Source organism: Saccopteryx bilineata, chromosome 10 (genome assembly GCF_036850765.1).
Source record: "Saccopteryx bilineata isolate mSacBil1 chromosome 10, mSacBil1_pri_phased_curated, whole genome shotgun sequence".
Lineage (NCBI taxonomy): Eukaryota > Metazoa > Chordata > Mammalia > Chiroptera > Emballonuridae > Saccopteryx > Saccopteryx bilineata.
In genome coordinates this window covers 25,163,030-25,177,927 of record NC_089499.1, presented here as the reverse complement: position 1 = coordinate 25,177,927, position 14,898 = coordinate 25,163,030, and the positions used below count along the sequence as shown (strand labels likewise).

The window sequence follows — 14,898 nt, the reverse complement described above, 5'->3', positions numbered from 1 at the left end:
CAGGGCGCAGACAACGGTATTCTCAGGGTTTGCAAACATTGTCAAGTTAAACCCGGCCCGGGCGGGCTCTTGGGTTTTAAGATTGCATCTGATAAGCCCCTTAGTTATTGAGCAAAAGAGCAGCTACTTTAATGTACTTGAAAATCACCCCAGGAGTTTGTTAACATACTCATCGCTAGGCCTCACCTTCATAGATTCTGATTCTGTTGATCGGGGGTGGGGCTCAGAAATTTGCATTATGAGTAAATGCGCCAGGATGCTGTTGCTGCAGGTGCATGGACCACACTTGCCCTGATCAAGGAGGCATTTCCAATCATCTATTGTGGGGGGTATCCCTTGACAGTTCGGGGCATTATGGTCTTTCAGAAGCTTCAGCAGCCGCGACCACTACAGTGATGGCATAAGCGGGAGCAGCTGCAGCCGTCTCAACGCCGCAGCGCGCGCGAAAACCCCACTGGGCCGGCGTGGCTCCACGCGGTGGTCGGCCAGCGTGGAGGGGCGGGGCTTGGCGCCCGGGGGCGGGGCTCGGCGCCCGGGGGCGGGGCTCAGCGAGCCCGGCTCCCGCTGTCTGCTCTCGCCGGCGGAGGCAGGGGCTGAGGGCACAGCCAGCGGGCGGCGCGCCGCGGACTCCCAGGCAGCCCGCGGAAAGGTAAAGGCAGGAGAGCGCTCCGGCGGGTCTTCCTGCCCGGCAGCTGCTGTCCAAGTCCCCAAGCGTCCCTGGAGCCCTAAGCTGTGTCTGGGCACCCAGGATATTTCCATAGCATTCAGGGAACGGCTACAGAGCCAGGGTTTTGCGTGTATCGTGGCGGGGCCCGGGGCCGGGGTGGGGGGTTGGGGTCTGCAGCAGGAGCCTGCTGCGATCCCAGGACATCCAGACTCGGAGACAACTTTGCGCAGTGGTCCTCCTCCAAGTTCCCTTTATTGCTATTGTCTTAGCGCCTTCAGTCTGACAGTCTCCCCGGACTCCAGCTTTGTTCTCATCAGGCCAAACCCGCGGTCCCCTAGGGCGTGAACCCGGGAGGCGCTGGCAAGTTGCACCTGCCAGCCAGATCCGCCCCAGCTCCTTCAGCATCCCAGACGGGTCCAGGGCGGTCTTGTGTACACTAAGACTGGACACCTCGAGACCTGGTGTCCCTGGGGGCAAAGGTCCTCGCTCCAATCCCCTGTGTGTTCTGGGATTGGGACAAGGGCGTCAAACCTCTAGGATACGCGTGATTAGGGACCAGAGAAAGGACGACAAAAAGTTTGGGTGAGATTAGGGAGCCGGCAGCACCGGGATGCACATGGCAGTAGTTGGAGACAGTGCTAAGGGATTGGCGCCCGGTAGAAGGACCGGGACAGAGACGGAAGCTTGGAGGCTGAGGCTCCAAGTCTGGGCTGTCAGCGGAGACGGGGTACTCGTTGTGTGTGCGTGTGTTGGCTTTAAAAAGGCTGTGTATGGTTGCAGAGAAGATGGGTGAAAAGAGAAAGGAAGGGAGAAGTACTAGGGAGATGTGTTTTTGCAGGACTTAGTGTGCACTTCCCCCCTTTCCAGATATTTTGGAAAAGCTATGCAGGGGATTTCTTCTTATACCTGAACTCCTGGAGGTGGGGGTAGGGGTGGAGGAAAGATAAGTTTTACCCAGTTCTAGAGCTGGCTTTGAAAGCGAACAGGTGACATAAGACTTCTTAGTGTGTGTGTGTGTGTGTTTGTACACAGCGGCGAGGGATGCTCAACCACCAGCCCCGCTTCCACCGCTGTCCCCCTCCAGTTGGCGACAGCGGTGTGAGTTTTTCTGCTACTCCCAGCCTGAGGCTGGCAGGCAAGAGGCGAAGTGATGGTCTTGTAGTGGAGCAGACAAAAGGGTACACTTGGAGGACCCTGCGACGGCCAGACAGCCGGTGTGCTGTGTGTAGGGGATCCCTTTCCAGCTAAGGAGAAAACATTGATAGCAGAGGGATGAATAGAAGCGGGAGAAAAACAGGTGAAGGGAAGCTGATGAGAAGTAACGGGACGGGAGGAGGAAGAGAGCAGAGATCTAAAAACATCTTGCCTGATGGAGTCTACAATTATAAGTGAATTCTGCAGAGATGTTGGCGGGAGGGAGGACTCTGAAGCTAAAATTTGAGACGGTGGGGGCACACTAAGTTTGATAGATAAAAAGCATTTTAGCAAATGATGTTCAAGTGTCTCAAATCTTTGGTGAAGTTTATTGCTGATTTTAGATCATCTCCTTTGACACATCTCTCCTGCACCTACCCCGGAAGCACCTTTTGACTGCCAGCAAGAAGTAAAAGGCATAAATGCAGCTAAAATGAAGTTTAAATGAAGCTTCGAGCAGGATGAAATGGCTTGTGTAACTGCCGAATGTTGCTAAAGTACTGTGAGGTCTATAAAATAGCCAAGGAAAAAAAATAAAGGAAAAAAAAATAATTGTAACAAGAAATTGAAGGCTTTACAAGAATTTCAGTAATGAACACATATCAATTGATGGAATGATGCAGTAATTATTTTCGTATTTACGCCATTAACGATTGTAATTTAACGGTAATGTCCTGGTATTTTATTCCTTCTCATTTGCAGACAGAAGCACATCTGAGACACCATCAGGGAGTAATTTGGTAATATAAAGTCATGAATAGAAAACACTAAACCATGCTCAGAACTCTGACAACATAAAGCGTGAAACAAAATAACCTCATTTGCTGTTTATTATCTGTCTTTATAATTCTGTTTACTATCATTTGCATAAATGAATAGCTAAATTGTATAGTATATCCCCTTTAGGAAAAAAAAATACTTGATGCTTATAAATATACCGAGGGGAAATTAGTAGGCAGGTAATCCTTACATTAAGCAGGAAAAAGATTAAAAAAAAAAAACTTTGTGGCATTAGAAGCTGCCTGTAAATAAAATCAAAACACAAATATGGCCTACCTAGACACCCTTATTTTATTTAACTCGATTCAAGTGAGTTTTGACAAGGTATATGTAAATAGTTAAGGGGCAGACCCTGAATTTATTTTCTATCTAATCTTAACCAAACCAAACCGATCTAATGTACTCTGTTTTGTTAACCTGACAAACTTTTTTTTTTTTTTCCTAATCAAACTTTCAAATGGTAAATTTTCTGAAGTCGAGATGGAAAATGTTTTTGGAGGGAAGCTCCAAAGTAAACTCTTTCAGCAGATACTTGTTATTAACATTTGAAGACAGACATCAGAGTTCACACATTTTAAAACTATTGTATATGGTTTTAACCTTAGCAACTTTTCTAAAACTGCCTTACTCATAGGTTTCACAGGACGATTAATACCTGTATTAAAAGAACTCAGAGGTAATATGCCAGCAAAATAGCTGGGCAGAACATGGAGTGGTTGAGAGGAATCAGTCAATCACGTGAGTGCTTAAAAATATCCATTTATCTTGCCAGGCATACAAAATCTCACAATGATTGAATGCACCTTTTCCTTTCCATACAAATATGCTGGTCTTGTGTGGAACAGCACAATGAAGTCAGTATTACCTGAAAATGGATTCCATGTGGGAGTAAGGACTTGTCTGTACTTTAAGTGAAGGGGGGAAAAGTAAGTGACAAGTGAGTTATTCACTATTGTGGAGACTGGTGATTGCATAAGATTAGGGCAAATTCTTTCTTACTGTGTTGCTGGTGACAAACTTGGGAAATGCGATGGTGTGCACAAAGCACATTTTGAATATAGGTGTAAGTATTATATTCAGCCTTAACAAAACTACTTCTCTGTGTTGTCACACTATTCCAACTATTTCCAAGGGTGTTCAGTTTTTCTGTATTTCTATTGTTCTTCAAACCATTGTTTTGTAGAGAAGGTCTGTGTTTTTTCTTTGTTTGAAAGGCTAGAATCTGACTTTTGGTTAATTCATTCATTTATTCATTTCTGCAACATAGTTATTAAGTACTCATTATTAACTGCCAGATCCTATACTGGTGCTTGGAGTGTAAGGATGAGTTAGACCCAGTGACATTATGTGAATAAGTAAATGCAATAAGATGTAGTAAGTGGCAGTCTAGCTTAGTGCTTCGGAATTAGATAAATTAGTTTCAAATTTTAGCTCTGCCCTTTCCTAGACCTGGATCACATTTGTTGTTTTTGTTTTTTTTACAGAGGGTGAGAGTCAGAGAGAGGGATAGATAGGGACAGACAGACAGGAACATACAGAGATGAGAAGCATAAATCATTAGTTTTTCATTGTGACAGCTTAGTTGTTCATTGATTGCTTTCTCATATGTGCCTAAACCATGGGGCTACAGACCGAGTGACCCCTTGCTCGAGCCAGTGACCTTGGGTCCAAGCTGGTGAGTTTTGCTCAAACCAGATGAGCCCACGCTCAAGCTGGTGACCTTGGGGTCTTGAACCTGGGTCCTCCGCATCCCAGTCCGACACTCTATCCACTGCGCCACCGCCTGGTCAGGCTGGATCATGTTTTTTAACCTCTCTGTGCAGGTTCCTCATCTGATAAATGAGGGAAAGTAACATCCCCAGATCCTGGTTTTGTGAAGGGTACAGGTTAACACATTTTAATATCTTTCATATTCAAGACAAACTCTGGATCCCATACTTCTCAGTCACCCTTACTTCATTTCTCTGCTCCACATCATTATGCCAAATTCCTGGTGAGTCTTGTCTCTCTATATGTTATCCCTACTTCCTCTCTTCTTTTCTATCCATCTTACTCCAATGTGGCTTCTGGCTTTACCTCTTATGGAAACACCTTCAGCAGTAACTATTATTTGGTAAGATCAAGTATGCTTCATTCTTACTCAGCGTCTTGGAGCACTTAAAAGAGTTCACTGGTTTCTTTTCCTTTATAAGTGATCTTCTTTTGGCATCAGCAACTTTGGTGGCTTTTGTAACACTGTACCTCCCCAGTTCCCTCATTTTGCTTTATTATTTCTTACTTGGCTCCTCCTTCATTACTCCATCTCTAAATAAAGGCTGGATCTTTCCAACCTTGTTGCTCCATCCTGGTCCTCTTCTCATATCTCCTCTTCATACCCTTCTCTTTAAATAATTTTTTTTTCATTCTCACGGTTTTAAATCTTATCTACATGCTGGCACAATTTATGTCTTTTAGTTCACACCTGGCCTCTGAACTCCAGAAACATTTATTCAACTGTCTACTTCTTCATTTGAATATTTTACAAGCATCTACAACTTTTTACTTTAGAAATTAAAGTCTGTATTACTGCTATCACCAGCACATTAAATTTATTTTTTCTTCAGTCTTTCTCATTTTGGGAGGTGGCACCACCATACACCTAGTCATGTCATCTAGAAACTTTACCCCTTTATGAACAACATATTTTTAATTTTTTTATCATGTACTGTGTGTTCTGGGTAGTTATTACCTGATACACACAGATAGGCCTATTAGTGTTGGTGGTTTATATCTGGGTCTGCTCTGATTGGTCAGTGATTTGACCGTACCAACTGATAAATATAGTTTACTCTGCTTGTATCTATCTACCTCTGTCTGTTTCTATGGTAACCCCCAGAGTCCAAGCCAATATCACCTCTCACCTGTTCTTTTTGTTCACATATGATGGATTTGTGTGTAAATTATTAATCACTATTTAAAGCTAAACTGGCTTGCTGAACTTTACATATGATGTGAAATATATTTCATACAATTTAGTACTAAGAAGTTGGACAACAATAAAGGACATCTACCTTGTAAGGTATCCCAGTAATTTAATACTAAGAGGTTGGATACTTCAAGGAATTAATTTATGGGTGAGAAAATATGCTTGGTTGGCTTCCACACCAAAATGACAGATTATGGAATTTCAGATTGTTGACTTTTTGCCAAATTGATCCCTGCATTCTAGCTTAAGAGAATGAAGTCAGATGAATCTCTACCACTAAGGAAAGTTTAATCATAATCTTGAATGCTCTATTTATTTTCTTGTCCAACAGAGTACATACAATCAAAGCTAATCTAGAAATATAATTAAGAGATGGTATCAAGAATATTAAACGTTGGTGAACAGACATTTTGACAAAATGTAGCAAATAAAAGCAAAATAATTAGGGTAAGATGTGTCATCAGTGTCAACTCCAGAACTGCTTGTTATTTCAGTCTCCCCTTCTTTTGCTAGGAGGCCAGTGTTCTTAGCAAAATGGACATTGTTGAGTATACTTTGCATTCATAGCAAAATGAACATTGTTGAGTACACTTTGCACTCACTTAATTTGTGAGTTATATGATTTTACATCAACAAGGTAGCAATGATGTACATGTAACCATGAAAACAAGGCTCAAATAATTTCTCAGTAATGTCATTGGCATTGAAAGATCAAGAAAAGTCAAAGCTTTAATTTTGTAATGATGGAGGCATTTCCATTCACAAAAAAAGGCACAGGAATGTAAGGAAGATTGATTCAGTTGAAATGTACTGTATATTCTCCGTTAGTCTCCTGATCCTGATCCTGGCTTTTCCCTTTTAATTACACTGGGCTGCAGACCCAGTCTTTTTGTAACCTTTCTTTCTCCTTTTCTTTATCTCTCTTCCTTTTTCCTATGCTTCCACTATTTGGTTTCTTTCTTCCTCTTTTTTTTTTTTTTTTTTTTTTTTTGTATTTTTTCCTGAAGCTGTAAATGGGGAGAGACAGTCAGACAGACTCCCGCATGCCCACCAGGGGCGACGCTCTGCCCCTCCGGGCCGTCGCTCTGCGTGACCAGAGCCACTCTAGCGCCTGGGGCAGAGGCCAAGGAGCCATCCACAGGGCCCAGGCCATCTTTGCTCCAATGGAGCCTTGACTGCAGGAGGGGAAGAGAGAGACAGAGAGGAAGGAGGGGGTGGGGGTGGAGAAGCAAATGGGCTCTTCTCCTATGTGTCCTGGCCGGGAATCAAACCCGGGTCCCCCGCACGCCAGGCTGACGCTCTACCGCTGAGCCAACCGGCCAGGGCCTCTTTCTCTTTTTTAATCCTTCCTTTTTATTTCTTAACTTTCTCTTTTTCCTTTTCTTTATTTCTTCTTTTCTCCCACCCTTCATCCTTTTCACTGTCCTTCTTCATCATTCTTATAAAAGTATATATACAAAGATCTTTCTGGCCCTGGCCAGTTTGCTCAGTGATAGAGCTTTGGCCCAACGTGTGGATGTCCAGGTTTGATTTCTGATCAGGGCACACAGGAGAAGCAACCATCTGCTTCTCCACCCCCTCTCCCTTTTCTCTGTGTCTCTCTTTTCTCCTCCTGCGGCCATGGCTCAATTGGTTTGAGTGCATCAGCCCTGGATACTGAGGATGGCTCCATGGAGCCTCCACCCTAGGAGCTATGCCTGGTTACAAGTGTAGCCCCAGATGGGCAGAGCATGGGCCCCAGATGTTGGTTGCCAGGTGGATCCCAGTTGGAGTGAATGCAAGAGTCTGTGTCTCTATTTTCCCTCCTTTCACTTGAAAAAAAGAGTAAAACGAAAGATCTTTCGGAGCTTTTGCCCTTGGTGTTACCACGGTTAGAAGATTTAATCAACCACATTGCCCCTGCCTTCGTGCTTAGTGCTCTTTGCATCTATAACTTCCAGCTCATCTCAAGAACCTTAAAGGCCTTGCCTCGGTTTTTTTCTATGCCAACAAATAAACATATAAGAGTGGAAGAAAGGGACTGGCAGAACTGCTTTGAGGATTCACACTTCCATACTCTAGGACAGTGATTTTCAAACAGTGTGTCCCAGGATGTTGGTGAGCCACAAGAGTTTTTAAAACATGCATTACCTGACTATTTAGTCAGGGGTGCTGACCACTTTTCCCTTAGATTGTCCAACAACAAAAACAACAAAATGACAACAGCCAATACAATCATAGTCTGGTTTAAATGAATCAAAATTTATATATATATATTTTATTAGATCTATTGGCAAAAATTATAATTTTTGGTGTCCTACAGAATTTTAGAAACTAGTTCGTGTGTGCCCTGAGATGATAAAGGTTGCAGACTGCTGCTTTAAAGGAAGGGTAAAATTTAGAGCTTAAATTAATACCAGGGCATTTTATTATTTATTTATTTTTGGTTTTGTTTTTCAGGAAACCCCACCACCACCATTTCTGTAACATAACTAAAGCAATCTGAAAGCTTTTTCCTTTTGTGTGTTAGAATTTGGTGAAAATACTTTGTGCTATTAAGAAAAAAAGGGTTTAAATAAGAGCCTCCCGGGAAGGAAAAATATAGCTCTTCTCCACGTGCCGGTGGTAATTTTAAGTTGTCTTTTTTTGAATCTCTGAGTGTTTTACTTGATAACAGATCTCACGGAGTCAGAACTTGTCAATTTCATCACAACGCACACTCCTATTTACCATCTGAGGTGCATTAACCTTATCTCTTATATTGATGTGAAGTGTAATGATGATAATGAGGCTAATGACATTTATTTTTTCAGCTTAGGTCCTATATAAAAGGGTATTTCTTTTTCATGGGCTGTACTGGGCAGGTGGACCAGGGTGATCTTCCCCCTGCAGTCATCCAGGGGCCCAGACTCTGCCTTCTTCAATGCATGGCTCCCGAGGTCACCATGGGGATCATCTTCATTTCATAGTCAGGCAGGGAAAGAGTATGGAAGGAAAGAGCACGTGTGGAGGGTTTGGTGTACCAAATACTATTTCGTGTAACCCAGATGTAGTTATAATGAAACTGGTTCTAGGCAGTTTTTCTCCATATCTGTCTGTTATTTTAAAGAGGATAGAATTAGAGGAAGCCTGATGCCTAGATGCAATTAGAATTCATTTATTCATAATGGAAAAGAGCTTTTGAATTATAGAAGTTTAGGGATGAAAATGGGTATGATTGGAGTTTATAGAATCAATGCAGGCAGGTAAAGAAGTTGACTAAATCACAGACCACAGAATTATGATACTGTCTTCAAATACTGCACATAAAAAAAGTTACTCTAAGGCACATAAAGGCAATTCTGTTCGATTTTAGATAATTATAAATGCATTAACTACTGCTGATTAGCACTATATGACAGAGACTTATATACATGATTTTATTTGATCTTTACAATAATTTTTTCAACACAGTGTAATGTGGTGATTAAATGTACTGGCTCTAGGCCCAAACTGCCTGGGCTTGAATTCTGGTTCTCCTACTTACTAGTTAGAAAGTGTTGGACAAGCTTTTAATCCTTTCCTGACTCAGTTTCCTCCACTATACAATGGAGATGATAATAGTAGACTAGTTCATGGGGTTAATGTGAAAATTGAGGCATTAAAAGTGTAAAACCCTTAGAATAGTACCTGGCACATAATAAACTTCCATCATTATTATGTATCCATTAACGCATTAGGCCAGGGGTCATGAACCTATGGCTCGCGAGCCAGATGTGGCTCTTTTGATGGCTACATCTGGCTCGCAGACAAATCTTTAATAAAAAAAATAATAACGTTAAAAATATAAAACATTCTCATATATTACAATCCATTCATTTCCTACCGCTCATGTTCATGATTGCGGGTGGCTGGAGCCAATCAGAGCTGTCCTCCAGGACAACACCAAATTTTTATTGGATAATGCGTAATATACACGGGTCTTTGTATGGCTCTCACGAAATTACATTTTAAAATATGTGGCATTCATGGCTCTCTCAGCCAAAAAGTTTCCTGACCTCTGCATTAGGCTATGGTATTTCAGAATAGGTAAGGGACTCCCAATGCCACATAGCTAGTAATAGGTAGAAACAGCTGTCAGAAAGTATGTCTGTTCAAATGAGAGCTTCTGTCCTTCCCACTGTGGCAGGCCTGAAGTGAGTTATGAACTGATAGGACACTGGTCTACATACCACACAATCAGTTCTAGGGGAATTGGGAATATTTATATTATGATGTGGTTAAAGGTAGGGAGAAACTATCCAGATCTATGTTATAAGTTCATGAAGTACCCGGCATTGTGGTTAAGAGATAAGTTCTAAAGTTCGAGTTCCTAGGTCTTAATCCTGGTTTCAAATTGTGTGACCTTGAGCAGGTTAATTCACTTTTCCATGTCAGTTTTATAATTAGTAAAATGGACATAATAATATTGTCCACTAGATCAGTGGAGAGTAACAATAAGGCTTAAGCAATAAAGACATTTATTTCCTCACTTATCAGAAAGTCTAGACATGATTCAGAAGGTTAACAATCTCATGAAGTCCCATCTCTCTTAATCCATTGGCCAGATGTGGGTCCCTTAGCTACCACCTAAACCAATCATAGACAAAAGAGAATGAGATTCTATAACTGGTTTAGACAAACAGACCTGCAATTTTCACCGGTGTGCCACAAAAGTTTTTAAAACATGCAATACCTTTAGTCAGGGGCACTGACCTTTGTTCCCTTAGATTTTCAAATAAAAAAATGACAACAACCAACACAACAATAGCCATCTAGTGTGAATGCCCTGTATTGAACCCTAAATATATAGGTCATATAATAGAGTTGTATCTTATTGGTCATGTTGCATAATAAGGTTACATCTGATTGGTTAATTATTGGTATCAGAAATCCTATATACAAGTATAGACATCTGATTATTTTAAAAGTCTGGATAAGAAAGAGTAGGTAATTACTATTATTTTTTATAAATCAATCAAAATTGTATCTATTTTTATCTGATTAGCAAAAAAATATATTTTTGATGTACCACAGAATTTTTGTAATTTGTTTATGTGTGCCGTGAGATGAAAAAAGTTTGAAAATCACTGCTCCAGTAAGTCATCTTTTCCAATATGTAATTTTTATTACCAGGTGATATAAAGGTATCATGCCTACTTCCTGAGCTCAGGCACCATTTGGGAGGATGCATGTCCATCTTCACAGTGATGATAACTAGAATAATGGTTTAAACAACAATACTATTCATTGAGTGCCTGCTATGTGCTAGGCTTTGTGCTAAATACTTGATTCATGTTGTTTTATTTATTCCTCACTCACTCCTGGTGGGCCCATGTTATAGACAAACATACTATAAACAGACTAAACAAGATTCAATTACTTGAGCAGAGGTTGCAGAACTAGAAGTATGAGAGTGGCAACTCAGATTTTCTTAGCTATTGAGCTCTGTACTGCAGTAGAGGTACTTTCTCAGTACCACCCAGGTTCTATAACTATGAATACATTCATATTTATACTGAGATTCAAGGGTACCCTGAAGCCATAGTATCTGCTTTAATAGGACACACATCACAGAAATGATGGATGGGGAGAGTGGCATTCATTGGCCTGAGGGGCTTAAGTTGTATAGGGTCAGTTGGGTAAATCTTAAGGTTAGATCTTTTGTAGGAAAGCATGATAATGCCAACTTAGTATAGTCTCTCTCTCCAATGTGGTTCTGGGAAAGCATGAAAACTAGTAGATTTTCAGTGTTGGATGTCCCAGCAGCATAGGCCTTGAAAGGGACTTAAGTGGTTCGTGGAAAATACTCTTCTTTTTCTTTCAACGAGCTTTTAAATTTTTGGATAGACATGCTATAAACTGGTGTGTGTGTTTGTGTGTGTGTGTGTGTGTGTGTGTGTGAGAGAGAGAGAGAGAGAGAGAGAGAGAATGAATGTAATAGATATTGCATTTGAACAGAGGAGAAATAAGCTAGCACGGTGTGGATGAAATGAGCCTTGACTACAGAATGAGCAAAACTTAGCCCCCTATTCTATAACTGAGGCAATAACGATCAGGTGGGCTCTTTGGTTTTTTTGAAGTGTCACTGTCCTGTGATTCTGTGCATGGGGAAGGACCGAGTATAAAAGAGAGGACAGTTTATAATGGATGCTGAGTGTCTCACCAAGGCCTCTAAAATTAAGTCTGTGTGCTAAGAGAACTCAATTCTAGTTTGAATTATGTGAGAGGCTGTGCAGTCAAAAAACGTGGGTATTCCAACAGCTTCCTGACCGTGCCCTTGTTTCCGCTGCTGCTTCACTGGATAGTTTGGTCTTATTCAAATGATTATCAGAATGTGACACTTATTGTGTTAGAGTCCTCCACTGCTTCCCACATCTCATTCTTACTAAAAGCCCGAGACCTTAGAGTAGCCTGTGAGACTTTTTATAATTTGGTTCCCTGTTACTCTCCTGATCCCATTTACTGGCCTCCTTTGTTGAAAGTATGAATAAGTGAATGAAGGAAATACTCTCGAGTGAATGAGGGAATATCGAGGATACTGAACAATTTTTGTTGAATAAATAAAGGAGGGGAAGACTTGTGGTTTTAATGAAGACACTGGAGAAATTAAGGTCAGAAACAAAAGGTATAGAAACAATTTGGTGAGTGGATCAATATCATTAATAGCAGTATATCAGAACAGCTGGATGCTGACCTCGAGTTTTTATTATTTATTTTTATTTATTTAACAAGTACTTATTGAGAATCCACTACACACCAGGCATTAATCTAAAGGCTGGATGTCTGTCAATGAACAAGAAGTGAAACTCACTGGCCCTTGGTGACTGATGTTCTAAGAGGAAACAGATACTGCAATAAAGTAGACAAAATAATAATTTTGGATAGCAATACACCTTATGAAGAAAACTTTATCATAGAGTTGGTAGCGGGATGGGATTAGCTGAAGATTCTGTATTGCTGGTATGGAACACTGAATTATGTAGTCATCTGTCCCCATCTCTCCTGTGCTGAAATTTGTACATATCTCAGAGAATAGTATAACTTAAACAGTTTTGTATTGGGTGATTATATTGCTTTGTCTTAATATTTTTACAGTAGTAAAATAAGGCTTCCTTTTAAATTATTATTTTTGTCCTAGCCAGTTGACTCAGTGGTAGAGCGTCAGCCTGGCATGTGGATGTCCTGGGTTCGATTCCCGGCCAGGGCACTCAGGAGAAGTGCCCATCTGCTTCTCCACCCCTCCTCCTGCCTTCTTTCTCTCTATCTCTCTATCTCTCTCTTCACCTCCAGCAGCCATGGCTACATGGCTCGATTGGTTCGAACACATCACCCCTGGGTACTGAGATTGGCTCCATGGAGCCTTCACCTCAGGTACTAAAAATAGCTCATTTGAAAGCATGGCCCAGATGGGCAGAACATCAGACCCCAGACAGGGGTTGCTGGATAGATCCTGGTTGGGGCACATGCGGGAGTCTTTCTATCTTCTCACCTCTCCCTTGGAAAAATAAGAAAAAAATAAAAAATAAATAAAAATAAAATATTATTTGAAAACTAGAGTTTGACAAAAGAAGGTCCTAAACAGATGGGTTTGGTGAATGTGCTCCACATTTAATTTTAAACCTGTAGCTAGTGTTTTACGGATACAGTAGCAATTGTAGTATTCTTTGATAAATAATTTAATAAAAAAGTCAAATTTAGTGCAAAAAGCTTTTTTTTCTTGCCTCACAAATCAATATAGTCAATATTATACTTACAAGAGAATTGTGAAAATTTTAAATTGAAGAGGTTTTGTTCCCATGTGAGTTTTATGTTCTTTTCTTAATTTTCTCAGTACCAATTTGACCTCTCTATTTTCTGGTTTGTGTGCATTTGTTATGACAGTGATAGAAACTAAATACAAGCTTAAAATAAATATAACTGGCTTAAAAATGTAAGAGATTAATGACAAAACCACACCAACAAAGAAATAATAATGGCTGTGAATACTATCTTTCTGATACTACCCTCTGGGTCACTGGTGACCATGGCATCTGTATCAGTATTCCATCACTGCCCTAACATGTTAACACAATCTTAGGGGCTTAAAACCACACAAATGTATTATCCAATAGTTGTCATGGATGAGAATTCCAGGCGGGGTTGGGTACTCTGCTTAGGGTCTTAAAAGGCTATACAAGTCAAGATCTTAGCCAGCTTGAGCTTTATCTAGAGATTCTGGAAAGTTATTTGCTTTCAAGCTCATTCAGGTTGTTGTAGGATTCACTTCCATGTGGCTGTAGGACTGAGATCCCCATTTCTTTGAGGACTGTCAGATGAAAATCGCTCTCAAGTTCTAGAAGCATTTCTTGGCTTACAGACCCTTCCATCTTCAAAAACAGCAACAGTGTGTTAGTCCTTCTCATGTTTCAAGTATATCTGACTCCCTTTTTCCACATAGCTTCAACCTCCAGCCAGTGGAAGTTCATTGCTTTTTAAGGGCTCATGTCATTAGATTATACCCAGCCTGATAATTCAGGATCATCTGATTAGTAATCTCAATAATATCTGCAAAGTCCCTTTTGCCAAGTAAGGTAGCATATTCACAGGAGCAACAACAGAGGGGCCAAAATTTTGCCTATGACAGAACCTGCGACATCTACTTCTGGGAATATGCTTGTCAACTGAGACGGACTAGAGCAGTGGTCCCCAACCTTTTATGGGCTACGAATTGGTTTAATGTCAGAAAATATTTTCACGGACCAGCCTTTAGGGTGGGACAGATAAATGTATCACATGACCGAGACAAGCGTCAAGAGTGAGTCTTAGATGGATGTAACAGAGGGAATCTGGTCATTTTTTAAAAATAAAACATTGTTCAGACTTAAATATAAATAAAACTAAAATAATGTAAGTTATTTATTCTTTCTCTGCAGACTGGTACCAAATGGCCCACAGACCAGTACCGGTCTGCGGCCCGGGGGTTGGGGACCACTGGACTAGATGACCTGTCCACTAGATTCATTGGAAAACTATAGACTTTTGGTGAAGGGGGAAAGTGGTGTTGTTTTGGTACATTCTGTAACAGAGCCACGGCAGATTAAAGACACCTACAGTATTAAAACAAAACTGGAATGTTTCATTTTATAAGACATAACCTCCAAAAAGCAAGCTTCAATCCACAAGGGGACTTTACATCCTGGGGTTCGACATTCAAATGCCTTCGGACATGAAGAGTCAAGAAGGGAGGCACCTGGGTATTTGGCAATCACAGTGTGGATTGAGGACGTGAAGGAGGACAGCCGTACCTCAGTTC

General features: G+C 41.1%; 1 long non-coding RNA gene across 1 annotated transcript in view; it reads left to right on the top strand.

The window, feature by feature from the left end:
* The first annotated feature begins 586 nt into the window (after positions 1-586).
* Positions 587-14,898, top strand: part of LOC136314629 (uncharacterized) — a 352,194-nt gene continuing 337,882 nt past the window's right edge. Inside the window, exon 1 of the long non-coding RNA XR_010727342.1 lies at positions 587-649. This is a non-coding gene — a long non-coding RNA (uncharacterized lncRNA). The remainder of the gene's footprint in view (positions 650-14,898) is intronic.